Source organism: Dendrobates tinctorius, unplaced genomic scaffold (genome assembly GCF_039654945.1).
Source record: "Dendrobates tinctorius isolate UK_male_01 unplaced genomic scaffold, ASM3965494v1 ptg000013l, whole genome shotgun sequence".
In the NCBI taxonomy this organism is placed as follows: domain Eukaryota; kingdom Metazoa; phylum Chordata; class Amphibia; order Anura; family Dendrobatidae; genus Dendrobates; species Dendrobates tinctorius.
In genome coordinates this window covers 14,693,784-14,707,500 of record NW_027361681.1, presented here as the reverse complement: position 1 = coordinate 14,707,500, position 13,717 = coordinate 14,693,784, and positions in this window count along the sequence as shown.

The following is a 13,717-nucleotide window of genomic DNA, read 5'->3' as shown; positions in this document are numbered from 1 at the left end:
AAACTGCACTGCGCCGCACACACACAGGAATAAACAGTAATGTGAACAGGGCACAACTAAACACAAATATGGGAAGGAGAAAGGATAACGACGGATCATACGACACCAGATATGAATCTCTCTCTCTCTTGAACACCTCCACTCCAGACCGGAACCACTTGGTATGAAACACAAGCTATAATCGGCGACGCCCATAGGCCAGCATGACTATTTAAAGACCGTGGGCGTGACTAACCATCCAACCTGGTCTCCAGCAGGATTAACCCCCGAGAGCCTGAAGATCAGGCCGGCGCCACTGAGGCTATAGTGGCTGGAGGTGGAACTACCTCTGCCTGCCGGATGCTGTGGTGTGAACAGCGTCCGACATGACAGTACCCCGTCTTCTACGAGGGACCCCAGGGCCCTCAAGACTCATAGGACCCGGCTTGTCCGGATGACGACGGTGAAAAGAACTGACCAGCCGATCCGCATGTATGTCTGAGGCTGGAACCCAAGACCTCTCCTCTGGACCATACCCCCGCCAGTGCACCAAATACTGAAGAGTACGGCGTACTACTCGAGAGTCCACTACCTTGGCGACCTCGAACTCTAACTCGCCATCCACCATGACTGGAGGTGGCATCGGCGTCGTGTCCACCAAGCCTACCACCTTTTTCAATAAAGCCCTGTGAAACACGTTGTGTATCTTGTACACCGCGGGAAGTTCCAACCGATAAGCTACTGGGTTAATGATGGCAGAAATCCTAAAAGGCCCAATAAACCTTGGACCCAGTTTTAAAGAAGGGATTTTGAGTTTTATGTTCTTCGTAGCTAACCACACCCATTCACCCACACACAGGTCCGGACCTGGCACGCGTCTACTGTCAGCCACCCGTTTGTACCTGGCACTCATGCTCAACAAACGCTGTTTCACCCGCCTCCAGACTGATGACAATTGGGCTCCTAGCTGATCCTCCTCCGGGACACCCCCGGAGTCACCCTGACGTAAGGTACAAAACTGAGGATGTTGACCGTACACACAAAAGAATGGAGACTCTCCTGATGACTCTTGGCGGTGATTATTTAATGCGAATTCGGCCAGAGGAAGGAAAGTAGACCACTCCTCCTGGTTGTCGGACACAAAGCATCGTAAATACTGTTCTAGATTTTGGTTCATGCGCTCAGTTTGTCCATTAGACTGTGGATGAAACGCCGATGAATGTGACAACTTGATCCCCAACCTTGAGCAAAAAGCTTTCCAAAACCTCGCCACAAATTGCGTACCCCTATCAGATACTATGTCAGACGGTACTCCGTGGAGTCTGACCACCTCCTTCACAAATACCTGAGCCAACGTCTTAGCATTGGGCAAAGAGGACAACGCCACAAAATGCGCCATCTTTGAAAAACGGTCAACCACCACCAGGATGACCGTGTTCCCTGCCGAGGCTGGCAAGTCAGTGATAAAATCCATGGAGATTTCTGTCCATGGCCTATTGGGTACCCCCAGAGGCTGTAGCGTGCCAGCAGGACGGGTTCGGGGTGACTTAGCCCTAGCGCACGTGATGCAAGCTGCCACGTACGAGACCACGTCCTGCCGGATTTTGGGCCACCAGAAACGACGCGATACCAGCTCTAAGGTGCCCTTCACCCCTGGGTGACCAGCCAGTACCGAATCGTGGTGTTCCTTCAACACCTTAGGCCGAAGATGCAGGGGTACAAATGATTTGTTGGCGGGAAGTCCTGGTGGTACCTCCTCTTGGGCCTCGGCAATCTCCGCCTCTACCTCAGTCGTGAGAGCCGAGACCACTACCCCTTTCTGGAGGATGGGTACCGGCTCTTCCCGAGGTTCTCCCCCCGGAAAACACCTAGACAAAGCATCCGCCTTGGTGTTTTTAGCCCCGGGACGGTACGTCACAAGAAAATTGAAACGAGTAAAAAACAATGCCCAGCGAGCCTGCCTAGGAGACAGACGCTTGGCCGACTCCAGGTAGAGCAGATTCTTATGGTCGGTGATAACTGTGACCTGGTGAGCCGCCCCCTCCAAGAAGTGTCGCCATTCCTCAAAAGCCAGTTTGATGGCCAACAACTCCCTGTTGCCGATATCATAATTCCGTTCGGCCGGCGACAACTTCTTGGAGAAGTAGGCGCATGGATGCATCTCGCTCAAGGACGAGCCTTGAGACAGTACTGCCCCCACTCCCACCTCCGACGCATCAACCTCTACCACAAAAGGTTTAGACACGTCTGGTTGCACCAGAATGGGGGCTGAAGCAAAACTATTCTTCAGACGCTCAAATGCACGTATAGCCACCTCAGGCCAGTTCGCCAGATCGGCACCCTTTTTTGTCATGTCCGTGAGCGGTTTGGCGACAGTCGAAAAGTGTTTTATAAATTTCCTATAATAATTCGCAAACCCAAGGAACCGCTGGAGTGCTTTCAGACTCTCCGGCCTCTCCCATTGCAACACCGCTTGCACCTTAGCGGTGTCCATTTTAAAACCAGCTGCGGACACAATATATCCCAAAAAGGGCAACTCCTGGACAAAAAATAAACATTTTTCCAGCTTAGCATAGAGCTGGTTCTCCCGGAGCAACTGTAACACCTGCCTAACATGCTGCAAATGAGTGTCCCGATCGCTAGAATAAATGAGGATATCATCCAGGTATACAATCACAAATCTCCCCAGGACATGAGCAAAGACATCATTAATAAAATGTTGGAAAACGGCAGGCGCGGTGGTCAACCCAAACGGCATAACCAGACTCTCAAAATGACCCTCAGGAGTGTTAAACGCCGTCTTCCACTCATCCCCCTGACGGACCCTTATGAGGTTATACGCCCCCCTGAGGTCCAGCTTGGAAAACCATTTTGCCCCCGCTACCTGGTTGAACAAATCCGGGATCAACGGCATTGGGTAGGGATCACGGATAGTAATCTGGTTTAACTCTCGGAAATCCAGACACGGGCGTAACCCCCCATCTTTCTTCTTAATGAAGAAAAATCCCGCGGCTACAGGCGAGGACGAAGGCCGGATGTGACCTTTGCTCAGACTCTCCGCGATGTAGTCTTTCAGAGCTTGTCTCTCAGGACCAGAAATATTAAACATCCTGGCCTTAGGTAATTTGGCCCCGGGTTTTAACCTAATAGCACAGTCATAGGCTCTATGTGGAGGCAGTTCTGAGCAACCCTTCTCAGAGAAAACATCCGCGAAATCCTGCAAAGCCTCCGGCAGGCTGGGCGTCACAGCGGACACACATGTGGCCAAGCAATTGTCTTGGCAGAAACCACTCCATTGTACTATGTCCTGAGTTTTCCAATCAATTACCGGGTTGTGCCTGGACAGCCATGGAAAACCCAGGACCATTTGAGCTGGGAGATTACGGAGGACCCTACATGTAACCGACTCAGAATGTAGGACCCCAATGTGGAGTTTCACCTCTGCCACAAACTCAGTAATCTCCCCTTGAGGGAGGGGAACAGCATTAATGGTCACCACCTGTATGGGGTGAGGAAGTTTTTCAATCTTAAACCCGGCGGTGTGTGCAAACTCCTCATCTATGAGATTGGTGGCGGAACCGCTATCCACAAACACTGATATAGGTAGCTCTCTGCCGGCGACAATAACCTTGGCAGGGAGCATACATTGAGATACCATCATGGAGGATATGCATACGCTCAGTTGGGTCTCCTCCATACCCTCTGAGCTTAACAGTTTTCCGCCGGTGTGACCCTCTTAGGTAGTACCGGGCAAACGTTAACATAATGACCTCCTTTACCACAGTAGAAACATGCTCCGGACTTCCGGACTCCCGGAGCGCGAGGCTGAACCTGTGCCACGCCAGCAATCTGCATAGGTTCAGGGGACTCATCTACTTCAACCACACCTGCACCTCTGTTTTCCCCCAGAGGTAGCGTCTCCTGTGCCCCCTGACGAAAACGGCGATCAATACGTATCACCAAACTCATGGCAGACTCCAATGATGCCGGAGTCTCATACATCAGGAGGGCTTGTTTCACCCTCCCTGATACCCCATGAATAAACTGGCTCCGCAGTGCTGGGTCATTCCACTGTGTGTCTACAGCCCAGCAGCGAAATTCCGAACAATAGTCTTCTGCCAAGCGCTCCCCCTGGCGGAGGGCGCGGATTTTAGATTCCGCTAGAGCCAGTCGGTCAGGGTCATCGTAAATGAGCCCGAGGGCAGAAAAAACATTATCGACCGAATGAAATGTAGCAGAGTCAGGTGGTAAGGAAAATGCCCATGCTTGGGGGTCACCACTCAGTAATGACAACACCAGCCCTACTCGCTGGGCCTCATTACCTGAGGATATTGGCCGCATGCGGAAGTATAATTTGCAGGCCTCCCGAAATACGACAAATTTGCTGCGATCGCCTGAAAATCGTTCTGGCAGCGGAAACTTCGGCTCTGCACCGATACCTGCAGATGCCGTTTGCACCTTTGCTACTACCAGGCCCTGCTGCTGAACTGCCCCATTCAACTCGGAGACCTGTATGGACAGCGCCGCCAACTGGCGGGTTATGGAATCTAATGGATCCATGGACTCCTGAAAAAATGTGGGCCGATTATAATGTCACGGGGGCTTAGTTCAACTAAGGCTGAAATACCCGGGGCCCCTGTGGTGTCCCTTTACTAGGGGAAACCCTGTCTGACCCTCAACCCAGGGTTTTTGCTGAAGGTGCAAATGCCTGAGCCTCCGACCTTTCCTTGTCTCCTGCTCAGCCCTGCACTTAACCCTCCACCCTCCACCCAGTGAGAAGTCACCACCAAAGCTCCCACACAAATAATGACAGACAGGGAGAACTTAAACTGCACTGCGCCGCACACACACAGGAATAAACAGTAATGTGAACAGGGCACAACTAAACACAAATATGGGAAGGAGAAAGGATAACGACGGATCATACGACACCAGATATGAATCTCTCTCTCTCTTGAACACCTCCACTCCAGACCGGAACCACTTGGTATGAAACACAAGCTATAATCGGCGACGCCCATAGGCCAGCATGACTATTTAAAGACCGTGGGCGTGACTAACCATCCAACCTGGTCTCCAGCAGGATTAACCCCCGAGAGCCTGAAGATCAGGCCGGCGCCACTGAGGCTATAGTGGCTGGAGGTGGAACTACCTCTGCCTGCCGGATGCTGTGGTGTGAACAGCGTCCGACATGACAGTATCCTTCCGCACTGTATTCCTCCGCCACTTAAAAAAAAAAAAAAGTCCCTAGTCTCACTTTATGCCATTGCTGCGTGGGAATTTCCCACACAGCAATGGCATAAAGTGAGACTAGGGACTTTTTTTTTTTTTAAGTGGCGGAGGAATACAGTGCGGAAGGATACCTACCTTCCGTCATTGGATTCCTGCAGCCCGTAGAGAACGGCAGCAACAGCTGATGCTGCAGTTCTCTACCCAAGATCGTCGTGGGACACACTCGTGGACTGCTTCGGATCGTGGGTGAGTATTTTTGTGGTTTGTTATGTTAATATTTATTCCGTAGACGACAATGGCTTCGGGGAACAATGTGACAAGTATTGGTAAGTATGTTACTCTATGTTATATGTACTGTATGTCTATGTATGTATTGTATGAATGTATTGTATGTAGTATGTATGTAGTATATATGTGGTATGTATGTAGCATGTAGTATGTATGTAGTATGTATGTAGCATGCATGTAGTATATGTAGTATGTATGTAGCATGTAGTATGTATGTAGCATGCATGTAGTATATATGTAGTATGTATGTAGCATGTAGTATGTATGTAGTATGTATGTAGTATATATGTAGTATGTATGTAGCATGTAGTATGTATGTAGCATGCATGTAGTATATATGTAGTATGTATGTAGTATGTATGTAGTATATATGTGTTATGTATGTAGTATGTATGTAGTATGTATGTAGTATGTATGTAGTATGTATGTAGCATGTAGTATGTATGTAGCATGTATGTAGTATTTTTTTTTTTTTTTTTTTTTTTTTAACATTTAACACATTAGCCGGATGATGGGACTACTACTGTCCCATCATTGGCTAATGTGTCAATCACTGTCATGGTAGCAGGCATCGCCAGATGGGACTTGTAGTCCCATCGGACGATGCTTGCACAGACCCCCGGACATCAGCACAGCCCCCCGGCAGGCCGGCACAGCCCCCCGGCAGGCCGGCACGGCCCCCCACAGGGTGCACAGACCACCGGCAGGCCGGCACAGCCCACCGGAGCCTGCACAGCCCCCCTGGCAGGCCGGCACAGCCCCCCGGCAGGCCGGCACAGACCACCGGAGCCTGCACAGACCCCCTGGCAGGCCGGCACAGCCCCCCTGAAAGGCCCGTACAGACCCCAGAGAGGCTGTACAAGGGAAAAACAGGATTTTTCTTATTCCGATACCGGAAGTCCCATAGACTTGAATGGGACTTCCGGTATCGGAATCGGCGATACCGATACTTTTTTTTAAGATCGGCCGATCCATTCCGATCCGATACTTTGAAGTATCGGACGGTATCGCTCAACTCTACATATAAGCGATCAGCCTGCACAGAATGAGTGTCCCATAGCGGACCACAGTGTAAAAGAAAGAATAAAATAAAAAAAATTTAAATAATTGTAAAAATATTTTTTTTAAAAATAATAAAAAATTCAATATTTATTCTATAATTAAATCAATATTTGAATAAAAAAATCTAAACTATAAAAGTACACATATTTAGGTCAAGATTTTACCGTCCTTTCTGAAGGATACAACTGATCTGCTGAGGAAATTGGACGGTGTTCATTTGGATCCTGATATGTGGCTGGTCACTTGTGACACCTCCATTCGTCACTAGCATGGCTTAAATGCTACCCAGCTTTTCTTACACTCTGATAGATTGGATAGAAAACTCTGCGATTTCCTCTTGAAGGCCCTAGAGTTTGTGTTTACGCACAATTTCTTTATGTTTAAAGCTACCCTTTACATGCAGCTCCAGAAAATGGCTATGGGGGCGTTCTCTGCGCCCTCTTATGCCAATTTGTTCCTGGGGCTGTGGGGGAGTAGCATCTTTATTACTGAACCTGTGGCCTTGTGTGATAAAGCGGTATTCAGGGGAAGATTTATTGACGATGTCTTGATTATGGCATGGGACCCAGAAAGAGCTGGAAACCTTCTTTTCTGAATTAAATACCAATGAAATTAATGCTAAATTGACCTACAAGATGAGTAAAAAAAAATGCATTGATTTTTTGGATGTTTTCATCCAGGTCAATGAACAGGGATATCTACAGACCGACCTCTTTCGGAAAACAACGGCAACTAATGCCCTTTTACAAGCATCTTCTCAACATCCGAGGGATCTCATTAATAACATTCCAGTAGGGCAATTTCCATGAGCAAAGAGAATCTGATGTGATCAAACCATGTTTGAAAAGCCTACCATACTTAACCTTCTGACGCTATTAGTGACTAGGTCTTTCATTTACCATAGCCTATCACAGTCTATTTAATGCTCTTTGATTTATTTACTATTAGTATATGAGTTTTATACATACATGCTCATTCACCCCAGGTGACCAGTTACTTACCTGGTTGCATGTGCATTTTACCATATTTGCAGTATACAGTATAAGGCCATGATGTGTATGTGTAGCTGTACTACTTTCTACCTGCATGTTACATATTACGGTTCATTCTTGTTACATATGAGTTTTAATTCATTTTGTAATGCAGTTTATTTGAATAGCATTTTTTAAATCCAGGTGTACCTACCCTTTTCTTTACTGTTCTTGTGTGTCCCCCTCCTGTTTATTCTACTTATGTTCTAGGAAACACTGTTAGGGCTGGCGGAACACATCAAATAATATAAAGATGGTAATAAGGTGCGTTCGCCGCCCAGGGTCCACCGTGCAGAGATGTTAACTGCTGCTCGGTAATGGCGGACACTAAATGGCGGTATCGCACTGGACACACGTGGGTTAAATGCCACCCAGTATGTAGTAGTGACGGGCTCTGTTGTTTCACAGAACCACAGAATGCCGTACCCTGTTGACTAGTGTACGGTCACAAGACTCTGCTCCAAGGACGCGGGGTAAGAGCCTCTCTAGACCCACTAAGCGCATGGCGACGCACCTGCAAACGTCACTAATAGACGCTGGCTACTGTGAAGTGGTAAGTGCACAGTGGCGTACAGGCAAAGCCACTACTAAGCGCTGAAGCTAGGCCCTGACTCTGCTTCCTACCTGCACTATCAGCCTAGGCCCTAACTGGCAAGGCTGATCAACACATGCGTACCAAGGGTAGGGGTTTCATAATGAGTCAGTCACCAGAGACATTCATACATGCATACAACACTCACACCTCACATTGTCTATACTAGCGCACGGCTGTGTGGCAATGTGATCCTTTTATAACCGCAGCCTTCCAGAACCTTGCTGATGGCCCAATCTGAGCTGCTTGAGGACCTGAGCATGTGACCTCCGACCACCAATGAGCGGTCGTCTCACAGGCATGCTCAGATGTAGAAAAGCAGGATTTAGTCCCAGGAGCATCTGCTCGCCGCTGTCTAATGCTGAATGCTATAGCTCAACCTGGGGCGGCAGCAGCAACCAGACGCATAGTATTAGCCTGAGCAAGACGCTGGGACCGACGTCTCTGCTGAGCAGGAACTTCTGCTGCTGAAGAACAATTTGAGAATGTAGAGGACATGGCTTGAGATTCCCCCTCTGCAGTGGCGGGAACTCGACGCCTAGCAAACACATGTCTCATATTTATACATGTGTTCATACATGTTTTTTAATTTGTATAATAAATATGTTTTTTAAAAAAAACCTGATTTTTCTAAGTGTTGGTTTTCAATATGCTTTTTGGGCCATAATTTGAGATTTAGGATATTGGTGTAGTTATATGTTAACCTTACAGCTGTAATGTAAGGAGCTGATGAAATCTCTGTGGGCTAAACACTAAACAATTTTAATATAGTCCACAGCAATTTGCATTTTGTAATATAAGCAAAATATAAAAAAAAACAATTGAAACAATTTAAAGTTTATTAATAAATATAATGAATATAATAACTAAAGATTAATAAGTGACATATGTGTGAGGGGGCCCAGGGCTGTAGTCCTTTCTTGGGATTCCACACAAATAGAAACAGAGTCAAATTCCAGCTTAAAACAAATGATTTTACTTAGTTCCTTTCTCAGCTCGTCCAGTTCACATTTAAGTACAGCACAAAATACTTCACAAGACATGACATTTTCTGTCCCTGTGCTGTCCCTCACTTTTCAGGAATATCACAGGGTCGCACTGTTGTCCCCGGTACCGCAGCATTCTGTTTGACCAGTCTGACTAACTGTAGCAGTTCCCGGTCCATTTCGCCCCAGACATGCATTGTACTATACAGCAGTATTATAAAATACATTACATTATCAAATATATGAACACCAAAGAACCAAACTCAGAGTATATTTCCAAATAAAATCAATATTTTATTGAAATAATTTAAAAAAAAAACATAATATAAATCATAAGTGAAAGTTGTGATTCTTACAAGCTAAACTATCAGTCAAAGTGCTCCCTGTCGCCCCAACGCACGTTTCGTTTAGTACTTCATTAGGAGGTGTGACACTTCTGATTTATTTTTATGATTGAATGAATACTTTTTTTTAATCATAGACTATTTAGTGCCTTTTGATTACTTTATAGCTAGCCACTGTTTGGACTGATTTTTTTCAGTCTTCATATGTTAGGCATTATTGCTTATGTAGTCTGGCCTCTAATGATATGGTGGGCATTTCAGTAGATTTTTTACCATTGTGTTTTGCATATCTGTCAGTCATCTTGCTCATCCTAGTGTTCTTAGTAGTCTTTGTTTCATATTATGTTTTTTTTTTTAAAATCTTTCAATAAAATATTGATTTTATTTGGGAATATACTCTGAGTTTGGTTCTCTGGTGTTCATATGTGAGTAATGAGTTATTCCTGGTTTGTCTATATCTGGGCACTTGTGTAAAATTATCAAATATAGCAGCTTTACAGGGACGGGTTCAGGAAGGGTAGGGGCCGAATCAGTCTCTGTACACCCTTACAAATGCAATACTGGCAGAGGTTGCTAAAAGTACAAGTGAGACACGTCACTCATCCTGATCCATGAAGTATGCATGGCTGGGCAATAGGAGGCAGACAGGTTAATCTGATTAATCAGCATTGGCATGTGTCACTGATCTCATGCATATTTAAAGCAGGCAGGGAGCCAATGATATCCCAAACGCAATTTTCACATGTTAATAAGTTTTGTCAACCATGCGCATGAAATCTATCAGTCCGGTCAATATTTTCATTTCCAATTAATGTAGTTCCAAAGACAAAAGTTATATAAATTCATAACTAAATATCTACTGGACAATTTGCTTTAGATATTAGGTGGGGTTCACACATTGCAACAATGGTGCATCTAATGTTACTAAAAAGTTCCCACATTGTTTTTGCTGCTGTTTTGTTAAACTGAGGAAAAAAAGCACAATGACCTTAGTGTATGAATCCAGCCCCAAGTATTAGGGCAGAGACACACTGGCGTATTTCTCCTGCGATAATTGCATCACACTGAACGGACTGGCTGTCACCTCTCCTGACCTGAGCATGACAGCATGATGGATTACTATGCAGCTGTCAAGCTCAGGTCAGGAGAGCAGACAGCCAGTGCGAGTTTTACAGTGCGGATCTCAGACGAAAAATACGGCAGTGTGTCTCTGCCCTTAAAGTGAACCTGTCAGCAGGATTGAGCACAGTAAACTACAGACAGTGTCAGGTCGGCGCCGTTATTCTGATTAAAATTATACCTTGGTTGACGAAATCCATCTTATGGTTGTTGTTTAATCTTTATTTTCAGTTTTGAGTTAATGATATGCTCGTGCTCCAGAAGGGCTGTGGGGATTCATAATGCAGACTGCTGACAGGTCACTGATTGCTAAGTGACCTTCCCCCCCCGCATAATGAGTACCTGTACATACTGAAGAAAAAAAAACCCTCCTGTGCTGCAGCATAATCGCATGTTTAGTGTACTAGTAATCAGGGGTGGATTAAGGGTAGCCAGGGCCCCGGGCTGTTCAGACTCTGTGAGCCCCCCGGTCATGTGACGGGGTCGGGAAGTCACTAGTTTTCATGACGCATATGGTGCATCAAGGAGCGGGAAGGGGTTAAATACTGAGGTAAAAAAAACTCTGCAAATACGCAACGTGTGCACGAGGCCTCACAAATACTGAGGTAAAAAACACTAAATGCTCAGCGTGTCCATGAGGCCTTACAAATACTGAGTGAAAAACTCACCAAATACTCAGCGTGTGCACAAGGCCTTATAAATACTGAAGTAAAAACTCACCATATACTCAGCGTGTGCACGAGGCCTTATAAATACTGAGGTAAAAACTCACCAAATGCTCAGTGTGGGCACGAGGCCTTACAAATACTGGAAGGCTTCCACCCAACATCTAGTCCTGACTCACCTGTACCTAACATCGAAACCAGCTAATAGTCTGCAATCACCTGCTGACCTGGACCCATGACCTGTCAGACAAGTTACTTCACATGTCACACAGAGGCTTCTGCTTCATGAACTTCCCCAGATAGAAGAAGCAGCCTCCAATATGCAGCCTGTGGCCGGATACACAGGAAGAGACGCTCCTCATCACAGGCTGTGCCCAACATGTCAGCAGAGGGGTTAACGCCACAGACAAGTTGCCGTCTCCTCACACACTGGACACGACGCTGCATCTGGCGACGAACAAGCGCACATTGCGCAATGTTAGTCATGTCCCAGATGTTCAGCATGTGGAGGACCAAGGGGGGACCAAAAAAGACCCCAGGATTGGAATAGGAGCATGGGAAAGTGGATGGCGGTCGGAGGGGCAGGGTTTATATAGGGGTCAGAGTAAGTAAATATATATATGCGGGCAGCACACACATGCACAATCCTCAGATTGTATAACTTTCAACTGGTCAAAACATTTCTCTCAGTAGGCCAAGAAAGAAATGTGGCAGGAATAAAGTACACCTCATAGTAGCTTATGTGTGAGGCAGAGATGACAAGACCCGCCATCTCGTGGCCACCTTACTAGAGGTGCCCACTGCCCACATATAACAAAGTTGATGGAAACAGATGACTTCCACTATAATGATTGGTTACTAGCCGCCCAACCACACCCATTTCACAACTAGTCACACCCATGTCCACGCCCCAACCACACCCATTTAGCACTGCTGATCACACTGACTGGTACTGAGGGCACAGTGGCTGGTACTGTGGGCACACTGACTGGTACTGAAGAAAAGAAAGAAAGAAGAGAGAGAGAGAAAAAAAGAAAAAAGAGAGAGAAAGGAAGGAGAGAAAAAGAAAGAACAGAGAGAAAGAAAGAAAGAAAGAAAAAAAGAAGAAAGAGAGAAATAGAGAGAGAAAGGAAGAAAGAACAGAGAGAAAGAAAGAGGGGACAGGAAAAAGAACAGAGAGAGAAAAAAAGAAAGAGGGGAAAGAAAGAAAGAACAGAGAGGGAGAGAGATAAAGAAAGAACAGAGAGAAAGAAAGAAAGAAAGAAAGAAAGAAAGAAAGAAAGAAAGAGGGGAAAGAAAGAACAGAGAGAGAAAAATGAAAGAAAGGGGAAGGAAGGAAAGAAAGAAAGAAAGAACAGAGGGAGAGAGAAAGAAAGAGGGGAAAGAAGGAACAAAGAGAGAAAGAAAGAGGTGAAAGGAAAGGAAGGAAAAGAAAGAGGGGAAAGAAGGAAAGATTCTATAAAGATACTATACCAGCCCGACTCACATCGTAGTGCCCACCTGAGCCTCCTGGTATAGGACATATCATGGTCCACTCGCATGGCCGACATCCCTGAGTCCAAGGCGATCCCGCTGTACGCTGTCGGAGGAGGACATAGGACATGGTGATGATCTGAAGCATTCCCTGAAGTGCCTCCATGGTTCTGTCACAATCTCCTCCGGTCAGCTTCCAGCACGTCACTTCTGATGGAATGTCACGTGCGAGTTTTCAAGTGCTCCTTGGGGCTCCACCGTATACTCCTGTGTCCGCGGGAAAAGTAAGCTCCCGGTCGGGGCAGTGGGGCAGACTCTCAAAATCTGGGATGGTTGGGAGGTATGAATGCTCCACATCATACACCTTGTACACGCATGGCTCCACACACCTTATACACACACGGTTCCGCTTTGTATGCCTTGTACACACGGCTTCGCTCCGTACACCTCGCACACACACGGCTCCACTCAGGACACACATGGATCCACTCCGTAAACCTCGTACACATGCGACTCTGCTCCGTACACCTTATACACACGCAACCACACTCTGTACACCTTGCACACACATGGCTCTGCTCTGTAAACCTTGTACACATGCGACTTTGCTCCATACACCTCGTACACACGCGGCTCCGCTCCGTAAACACACGGCTCAGCTCTGTATACTTTGTACACACAGGGCTCCATTCTGTACACCTTGTACACACACGCAGCTTCGCTCCGCACACCTCGTACACACACGCGGCTCTGTTCCGTACACCTCGTACACACACGGCTCTGCTCCATACACCTCGCACGTGTGCAGCTCCGCTCCGTACACCTCGCGCATTCGCGGCTCTGCTCCATACACGTCGCACACACTTAGCTCCTGCCGTACACCTCGCACATTGACCTCATTATAATCCGCCACTGCTAGTAATTACTGTTCTTGATATTATTGAGC